Source organism: Peromyscus maniculatus, chromosome 4, assembly GCF_049852395.1.
Source record: "Peromyscus maniculatus bairdii isolate BWxNUB_F1_BW_parent chromosome 4, HU_Pman_BW_mat_3.1, whole genome shotgun sequence".
NCBI lineage: Eukaryota > Metazoa > Chordata > Mammalia > Rodentia > Cricetidae > Peromyscus > Peromyscus maniculatus.
This window is the reverse complement of record NC_134855.1, coordinates 9,455,494-9,465,779: the sequence shown is the minus strand read 5'-3', so window position 1 is coordinate 9,465,779 and position 10,286 is coordinate 9,455,494.

Here is a 10,286-nt window from a genome sequence, read left to right as displayed (position 1 = left end):
AAATAAACCATCCTCATTAGCCACACATTGTCTGCTGGGGGAAAATGATGCATGCCTTTCCTCATGAAGAGGAGGAAAAGGACGAAATTTCATTATTACAGATTGCTTTATTTAGAAATCCTCAGGCCTCGTCTCTTTGCAAAGAACTCGGGAGGGATTTGAGGCTGGATCTTTGAGCAGGTTTCCTGTCCTGCTAACGAGAGTGAGGGATTGAGGGTAATTCAAGGCTCCCTGAAGAAGGGTGTGTTAATCTGCACGCCTCAAGAAACTTAAGTGGACCGCTGAATCCCAGTAAATCAGAGGGAAGGAGAGCTGGAAGGGGCCTCCCCTCCGCCTTTTTACGGTTTTCACCCACCTTAGAACTCTGTTCTCTTTGATCGTAAAAATAGTCATATTTCACCCCCCTCCCCATATCAGCAATCAGCCAACTAAGGAAGTGGGAGCCCTCGGGGAGTTTCCCCTCAGATTAGACCCTTGCCGTAATTATTTAGCGCCTGCCTGGATGGGGTAGGCGGGGAAACGCCCTCCTGGCAGGGTTCAAGGGTAAGTTATAAATGAGAGGAACAATTATTGCCCCAATTAGCCATCAAGCTGGGAGCCTTGTCCTCAGCCTTAGGCCCCGCCCAGGCCTCTCTGCACCCCAACTCGGTTCCTTGTGAGCTGCAGGGCTTCCTCCCAGGCGCCGCCTCCCCCCACGGCGACAGTAATCACAGCAAGATGTTGATGGGCCCCGGCGAGATCAGAGCAGCGCCCCAGGGCTTCAGGGAGGTCCTGGGCATCCCCAGCCTTGTCTGTGCCCCACCACTTAGGGGCAACCTTCTCCTGATTTCCCTAGGGCCAGAGGAAGAGGCAGGGCTTTGAACTGAGGCAGGGGTAGGGTCCCAGGCTGGGGTGTTCAAGTGTTCTCCATCACTGGGAGTCCTGAGAGTGACAGCCCCGTCTGTAAACACCCTTACAGGACTGGAGTGGTTGAGCCCAGCAGGGTTTAGTCCCAGGCTTGGGCAGCCCAAGTTCTTGGGCGCTAGGGTTTGTGTCCTGGTACCCACCTAAGATTGATCAGTATGCAGTAGGTGCTCAATAAATGGCTGTGGAATGAGTAACTTGGGTGTTTTTCTTTTTCTTTCCTCCCTTCCCTCCCTCTCTCCCTCCCTTCCTGCTTCCTCCCTCCCACCCTCCTTTCTTCTTTTCTTCCTTCCTTCAAGACAGACAGACTTACTCTGATATGTCCCATGATTGACTTTAAGGTTTCCAGTAGTCAAGACAAAAAGGGAAATATGATGGCTCTCATTATTTGGTTGTTGTATTTATTTATTCATTTATTTTCAAGGATAATTCTGAAAGAAGAAAACACGTATTTCCATCCTTCAATTCCCATGGAACCCCTGGCATGGTAGTTAGGAGCCTGGCAAAAGAGAGAGTGGCAGAGCTTAAACTCTGCTCCGAGTCTGGTCTGTGTCTCCTTTCCTTGCAGGTTCTGAGGAGGCTGGGGGGGGGGGGAGGCTCCTGAGGCTTCCGGGCTCAGAGTGAGGCCCACTGGGGTTGAGCCCCTGCTCCCCTGAGTGTATTTTGATCTTTGAATCTGTTCAGAAAGGTACACTGTCCTTCAGTGTCGTGGAGGATGGCCCACAGATGCCCAGTCAACAGACGGCCAAGTTCCTTACGCCAGCAGGGTCACATCTGCTTATAACTCTGCATGGCCTGCCCTCTGCCTAAAGCATCTCTAGGTTACAAGGGTTCCCCAACGCAACACACATGCTGGGTGATGGGCTCATACCATATTGCTCAGGAATAATGACAGGAAAAAACATCTGGATGTGTTCAACACAATTGTATTATTAATATTTATTTATTTAAAATTTAAACATTTATTTATTTATTATGTACACAGTGTTCTGCTTGCATGTATGCCTGCAGGCCAGAAGAGGGCACCAGATCTCATTATAGATGGTTGTGAGCCACCATGTGGGTGCTGGGAATTGAACTCAGGACCTCTGGAAGAGCAGTCAGTGCTCTTAACCTCTGAGCCATCTCTCCAGCCCTTATTTATTTATTTATTTATTTATTTATTTATTTATTTATTTATTTATTTATTTATTTATTTATTTTTATTTATTTTATTTTTTTTTTTGAGACAGGATTTCTCTGTGTAGCCCTGGCTGTCCTGGAACTCACTCTGTAGACCAGGCTGGCCTCGAACTCACAAAGATCTACCTACCTCTGCCTCCTAAATGCTGGGATTAAAGGTGTGCACCGAGCCGGGCGGTGGTGGCGCACGCCTTTAATCCCAGCACTCGGGAGCAGAGGCAGGCAAATCTCTGTGAATTCGAGGCCAGCCTGGTCTACAGAGTGAAATCCAGGGCAGGCGCAAAGTTTACACAGAGAAACCCTGTCTCAAAAAAACAAAAATAAATAAATAAGGTGTGTACCACTTCGCCTGGCCATAACTGTATTAATTTTTACATTTAAATTTAATTGTTTTGCAACAGTCTTGCTATATGTAGCCTAGGCTGGTCTTGAAACTCTTGATCCTCCTGCCTCTGCCTCCCAAGTGCTGGGGTCCAGGTGTGCACCACCATGCCGCTATATAGATGTGATGTCTATCTATCTACTTATCTATCTATCTATCTATCTATCTATCTATCTATCATCTATCTATGTATGTATCTATCTATAATCTATCACCTATGTATGTATGTATCTGTCTATATATTATCTATGTATGTATCTATCATCTCTGTACGTATGTATGTATCTAATCTATGTATGTATGTATCTATCTATAATCTATCATCTATGTATGTATATATGTATCTGTCTATCTATAATCTACCCATCATCTCTGTATGTATGTATGTGTCCGTCTGTCTGTCTATGGGCTGGAGATTTGGCTCAGTTGGTAGAGTGCGTGCTTCGCAATAACAAAGCCTTGGGTTCCATCCCCGGCACCACATCACCTGGCCTGGGGGAGTACACCTGTCATCCCAGCTCTTGACAGTTGGAAGCAGGAGGATGAGACATTCCAGGTCGTCCTTGGCTACATAGCAAGTTGCAAGCAAATCTGGGGTATGTGAGTCCCCTCCCCCAAAGTGGGTGTCTTTTTGATTCCTAGTTGATGGACTCCAGGAGGGAGTGTACTGTAGATAGAGAGAGCTGACTAAACTAGCTGAGCTCTGGCCATGAACTCAGAGGCTCTCACTGAAGCCAGGGATCCTCCAGAAATGCTCATGAGAGAAACTGAGGCTCAGAAAGTTCGGGCCAGTGAGCTGACTGAAGAAGAGACAACCATTTTGCCCGCTCGGCTCTGCTCCTTGCCTCACAGGGAAGACCAGAGTTTTGCTTGCCCAGAGTGCCCTCCCTGCTGTGATCCCAATCTGACACAATATTTACAGTCACAGTCATGCCTGGGCACCTCTGATTCACATCTCTGTAGTGTTTGGGACTCCCCAGATGAGCAGCAGGGAGCAGGATCTCTTGTGGGAGCTGCTGGGAGCACTCCCCCCTGCTCAGTGCTCTCCCATCTGCCAGGTCTGAGCGTCACCAGGTGGCAGGGAACTGCAGGACCCACCTGGGACTCCCTCCATTCCCGTTCTGTGAATAGAGCCTGGCTTTTGAGTGATTGACAAGTGTCTTGAGGAGCGGTTGTGATGGATAAAGAATGAGACAAATGTAACTCACAGAGACACGGAACTAAGTTCCAGCTCAGTGACTGTTGCCGTCTTTTAGAGAACCCTACTTGGGTTCCCAGCACCCACACTGAGTGTTTCCCAGTCACCTATAGCTCCAGCTGATGGTAATATGGCACTGGTTGGTGGTGCTGGTTACTGGCGGAAAAGTCACAGGCCACGGCCATGACAACCAGAGTTACAAAGAGCTTTATTAGAAAGAAGCCAGGCCTGGAGAGAAAAGAAGATGGTGGGAACAGAGGGAAGGCAGAGAGGGAGCTCAGCGAGAGAGAGAGCGTGGGAGGTCTGCTTCTGGCCAGCGCGCCCTGATAGCATAAGATGCCAGACCCCAAGCTGCGCATGTGCCAGAGTGAGAGCAGGATCCTAAAACCAGCACCAGGGGTCTGATGCTTTCTTCTGGCCTCCTTCGGCACTTGCATGCATGTGGTGCATGTAAACTCATGCAGGTATGCATGCATATTAAATGAAAGTAAATAAAGAAAATAAGTAAGTCTATAAAAAAGGAGGGGGAGGGGAGCCAGGTGGTGGTGGCGCACACCTTTAATCCCAGCACCTGGGAGGCAGAGCCAGGCGGATCTTTGTGAGTTCGAGGCCAGCCTGGGCTACAGAGTGAGATCCAGGAAAGGCGCAAAGCTACACAGAGAAACCCTGTCTCGAAAAAAAAACAAAACAAAAAAGGGGAGGGGGCTGGAGAGATGGTTCAGTGGTTAAGAGTACTGTCTGCTCTTCCAAAGGGCCTGAGTCCAATCCCCAACACCCACACAGTAGCTCCCAACTGTCTCTAACTCTAGTTCCTGGGGTCTGGCCTCCTTGGTCAAAGCACAAACATGGTGCACAGAAATACATGCAGGCAAACACCCACTATACACAAATGGAAAGAGACAAACAATTAAAAACTTCTTTCCCATAAAACCTTGACTCACTGTGTGACTTTTCTTAATTTCCTATTCGTTCCTGTTTGTTGCTGGAGCAGTTTGTCACATGCTTTCTCCTTTCCTGTTAGCTGGCGACAGAACGCAGAATCTAGCCCGTGCTGCACAAGAGATCTACTGAGACCCAGGCCCAGCCTTATTTTCAAACTAAGTATGCTTGATATCCTGTGGTTCTGATGATCAGAACTCAACGGCTCAGTAAAAGCGCTCATGGGACACATCCGAGGATCTTTCTAGAGAAAAGTGAGTATCCTGCTCCTTGTCATCTCCCCCTTCTGCAGGTCCCCACAGCCCTCTCTGGTGGCCAGCCACAGTCCATGTGCAAAGCCAGGGGTGGCCACACTGACTGTCCTGTCTCTTCCATTTTGGGGGGAACAGATGGATAATCTAGCCCCAGGTCCCAGTTCAAGATCACCTGGCTAGCAGCTCCAATTCAGCTCCTGCCTGAATTCCTCAATGACACATCCGCAGGTTTCAGAAATTATGCTGTCAACACTTTTGGGAGACCATTAATTGTCTATCACACCCAGATGTCTTATTGCTAGGCATTTTTTTCCTTACATGGACACAGAGCAATAGGCAGCAGTAATATACTGCTAGGCTCTCAGTTAAAATTATGGTTGGGGAGCCTGAAGAGATGACTCATCAGTTAAGAGCACTGGCTGCTTTTGCAAGGGACCTGGGTTCAAGTCCCAGCACCTACACAGTGGCTCACAGTGGTCTGTAACTCCAGCCCCAGAGGACCCAGCCTTTTCTTGCCACAGGCACCATGTGGTGCACAGACATGTATGCAGGCAGACACCCATACACATAAAATAATAAAATATTTTTTAGAAGTGTAGCTGGAGAGACTCGGGGGATGCCTCAGGCTGGGGATGGCTCCGTGGGAAAATGTGCTTTTTGTTCAAGCATGAGGACTTTAGCTCAAATCCCCAGCACCTACATAAAAATTCAGGCTGGCCCCTGAAACCTCAGTGCTGTGAGGAGCAGGGACAGGAGGATTTTCAAGGGAATAAGGCACCTGACACCCTCCTCTAGCCTTCAAATGTACACACTGGCACACACTCATATACACACAAACACAGACACCCACATACACATACACACAAAAATGAGATATATGGATATATATGTGATATATAGAAAGACGACTGAGCAGTTAGGAGAATTTGGTTCAGCCAGGCAGTGGTGGTGCACACCTTTAATCCTAGCACTCTCGAGGCAGAGGCAGGCAGATCTCTGAGTTCGAGGCCAGCCTCGTCTACAGAGCGAGATCCAGGACAGCCAGGGCTATGCAGAGAAATCCTGTCTCGAACCTGTCCCCCCAAATATATATACATATATGTATATATATGACAGATGTCAGGAACGGTGGTGTGCACCTGTAATTCTGTCTCTCAGGAGGGTGAGAAGGTCTAGAGTTCAAGGCCATCCCAGGTTACACAGTGAGAACCTGTCTCAGAAAAAACAAAGTAGTAGGCAAGACCATTTCAAGATATAGAGAGCAGTTTGTGAAATAGATCAATTTTTAATGACAATGTCCATCTAAGTAGCTAGATATATAGATACTGACTAGAAGGATAGACTTTAAATTCTTTTTTGGTCATTTCTTTTTGTGGTGATTTGAATAAGAGTGGCCCCCATAGGTTCATATATTTGAATGTTTATTAATCAGGGAGTGGCAGTATTTAAAAGGATTAAAAGGATTAGGAGGTGTGGCCTTGTTGGAGGAAGTATGTCACTGAGGGTGGGCTTTGAGCATTCAAAAGCCCATGCCAAGTCCAGAGCCTCCCTCTGGGCCTGCACATCAGGATTAGCTCTCAGCAACTGCTCCGGTGCCGCCAGCCTGCTGCCCTGCTCCCTGCTGTGATCAGAATGGACTAAGCCTCCAATCAAATGCTTTCTTTCATAAGCGTTTTGGTCATAGTGTCTCTTCACAGCAATAGACCAGTAACCAGGACAATTTTTCTTGTCTTATTGCTTTTTCTAGGCCTTCAACTCAATATTAAATAAACAGGATGATTCTTTCTAATCCCCTTTTATTAAATTAATTTCTTATGTGAGACAGGGTCTCAGTGTATATTCCAAGTTGGACTGGAACTTGCTATGTAGCTCAGGCTGGCCTCACATTCACAATCCTCCTGCCTCAGTGTCCCAAGTACTGAGATTAAAGACACACATCACCATTGTCTAAGTCAACTTTAAAAGTATTCAAGTAGGACCTGGAGAGATGGCTCAGCCCTGATTTCCATTCCCAGTACTCACATGGCAGCTTACAACCATCCACACCTCCAGTTCAGCAGACTCAATACTCTCTCCTGGCCTCCAGTGGCACCAGGCACATTCATACATAAATGCAAGCAAAACATCCATATACATAGAGTAAGAAAATCTAAAAATACACAGTAAAGATTTAAAGCACTAGGAGTTGACTGTTATGTGTCAGGTCTCTTTGGGAATGACGTAATAGTGATTTTAATTCTCTTCATTTAACTTAAGTTTTTGAGATCTCAGTAATGGGGCTAGTGAGATTGCCCAGCAGGTGAGGCACTACTGCCAAGTCTGGACCTGAATTCCATTCCTGGAACCCACAGTGGAAGGAGAGAACTGACTTGTCAAGGTCCTCTGACTTCCATGTGTATGTGTGCACACGCAGAATAAATAAATTGATATAAAAATGATCAAATGAATAAAATGAAATCTCAGCAATTCAATATCACTTCTATACAAAGAGAAGACAGTACTTCTTTTCCTGGGCATGTGAGCTTTAGATGGGAGCAAGTCAGCGTTGACCCTGAAGGTGAGATCCAGATCCCAGCTTCCAAGAGAGCGGCCGGCCCTGTGGAGTCCAGGGGAGGCCCTAGCCAGTGGGCTGATTGAAATGAGACTGTCATCTATTCACACCGCCTCTGGATTAGCATCTAGAATTTGTTCCAATCACTATGGAAATTCTCTTAGCCAATCCCTCTGTCCTGCCTTTCTTAGGCTGTGGGTGTTCCCTTGGCTGATTTCTCCTGGGGGGCTGAGCTCTGCCTCAGCAGCTCATGCCTCTTGTCCTCCACTGCCTCGTTCCACCCAGCCCTCATCCAGAGATTGGCATGAGGAGTGACATTTGGATCCCTTCTGCCAGTTCCTCTATTTTGCTGGAGATGGAGGAATGACGGTTTCTTGGGAGGATGAAGGAATGACTTCCTTAAGGCCACACAACTAGGCGACAGTGCTGAGCTCAGCCGAATCCATGCCTCCAAGCTCCAGGGTCCAAGATAAAAGCACCAGCTTGGCTGACTGCTCAGAGCAGATGTTCCAGAAATAGTCATTGCTGGGCTAGTGAATCAGCTCAGAGGTGTGCCCCCTGCCCAGTGCTTGCAAATCCCCGCGCTCCATCCCAGAACGGCACCAAACAAAGCAAAGCAGCCTTAGTTGAGTGTGGTGGCGCACACCTTTGGTCCTTACATTCAGGAGGCAAGGCGGTAATCTCTGAGAGTTCCTGTCCAGCTTAGTCTACATAGTGAATTCCAGGACAGCCAGGGGTCCATAGAGAGGCCCTGTCTCAAACTATTAATGGAAATACCATGAACCCTTATTGCTTATTAGGTGCCAGGTGTCATACACGTATTAGCCTATTTTTTAAATTTATTTATTTAGTTTTACATGTTCGTCTGTGTGCCTGGGTGTGAGAAGAAGCATCAAGCACCTGGAAACTGGAGCCACAGACAGTTGTGAGCTGCCATGTGGGTGCTGGGAACCGAACCCAGGTCTTCTGGAAGATCAGTGAGTGCTCTTAATGGCCGAGCCATCTCTCCAGCTCCCTCAAATCAGTGTTAAAATTGATCTGCAAGTGTGTAAGTGTGTGTGTGTGTGTGTGTGAATGCAGGCATGTGTATGGCACCACGCACAGATCAGAGGACAATGATGGTGGATTTTTGCCTTCGGCTTGATTTGAGGCTTGGCCTCTCTACAGCAGTATACACCAGGCTAGCTGGCCCAAGAGGTTCTGGGATTCTCCCATCTCTACTTTCCACATTTTTATTTCTTTTTAATCTTTTTAAAAAAGAGTTAGTGAACCAGGTGGCGATGGCGTAAGCCTTTAATTGGGAGGCACAGCCAGGTAGATCTCTGTGAGTTCAAGGCCAGCCTGGGCTACAGAATGAGTTCCAGGAAAGGCTCCAAAGCTACACAGAGAAACCCTGTCTTAAAACACACACACACACACACACACACACACACACACACACACACAAAAAAAAAAAAAAAAAAAAAAAAAAAAAAAAAAAAAAAGAAAAGAAAAGAAAAGAAAAGAAAAGAAAAAAAAAGAAAAAGAAAAAAAGAAAGAAAGAAAGAAAAAGTTCATGTTTTAATTACGTGTATGTCTGTGTGTCTTCCATGGGTAAGTGCATGTGAGTGCTGGTGCCTGTGGATAAGTAGTGGAGTTGAATCCGCCTGGAACTGGAATTACAAGTAGTTGTTAGCTGCCCAACACAAACCGCTGTTGTCCCCTGTAAGAGCAGGAAGCACTCTTAACTACGGAGCCATCTTTCCCCAGCTCTCTGCCCCTGTCTTGCTGTAGGAGGCCTGGGATGGCAGGCGCTGCTGTAATCGGGCCTGACGTGGGTTTTGGTTTTTTTTTTTTTTTTTTTTTCGAGACAGGGTTTCTCTGTGTAGCTTTGCGCCTTTCCTGGAGCTCACTTGGTAGCCCAGGCTGGCCTCGAACTCACAGAGATCCGCCTGCCTCTGCCTCCCGAGTGCTGGGATTAAAGGCGTGCGCCACCACGCCCGGCTCTGACGTGGGTTTTGAATGGTCGCGCTTGCACAGCAAGCGTTTCTACCAACCAAGCCACCTCCTCGCTCTCGTTTCCACTCCTCACTCCTCTCCATAGTTTATTTGGCAGTGGAGGAAACGTGGGGCTAACCTGCTGGCCCCGAGTCCAAGCGCTGCCTCCCTGCATCTGAACACAGGAGGCTGGCGCCAGAGCATCACTATAGCGTACTGACGTAGGGCATCACTGCTCCACGTGCTCAGAATAATGACTACATGAGTGGGTGAAGGATGCCACTGTGGCCACCGCGTCCGTCCCTTCAGACCCTAACATGGCACATCCAGGCTCTGGGCCCCACAACAGCTTGGACAAGTAATTTCAGTGCTTCTCCCAAGCTCTAGAAGGAGACCGAGCCCTCCTGCTTCCCCTTCCCCATCTGCCATACAAAGAATGGAAGCTAGATCGTCCCTCAGATCCTTTCCAACATTCTCCCCGAATCCCTGGGCAGAGACCCAGGGTGCCACGTGGGTGGGTCTCGGGAGGGTTTCCTGCTGCTGCCCCCAAGATCTCCTGGTGGGTTCTCTTTGATGCCTCTCTGGTGGTGGCAAGGGTACAGAAGGGCAAGACAGTCTTGGGGTAGGACTTGAAGTATCTGGTGATCTGAGAGTCTCCATTCTTCTCCTCAGTGCCATTTTCCTGGGCTTTCTTGAGAAAGTGGAAAGACAGACCTGTCTGCCCCTACCCCTCCACCCCCACCTCTCATCTGTCACCCTTGATGAGTCTCTCCTTTGTGCCCCCCAGGAGGGAGGCTCACCCACCCCTCCCAGCTTTGTTTTCCTTAAGGGGAATGCTGGGGACCGGCACAGAAGTGTCACCCACTGGGAGATGAGAGAAATGGCATTGGCCTCCATCCC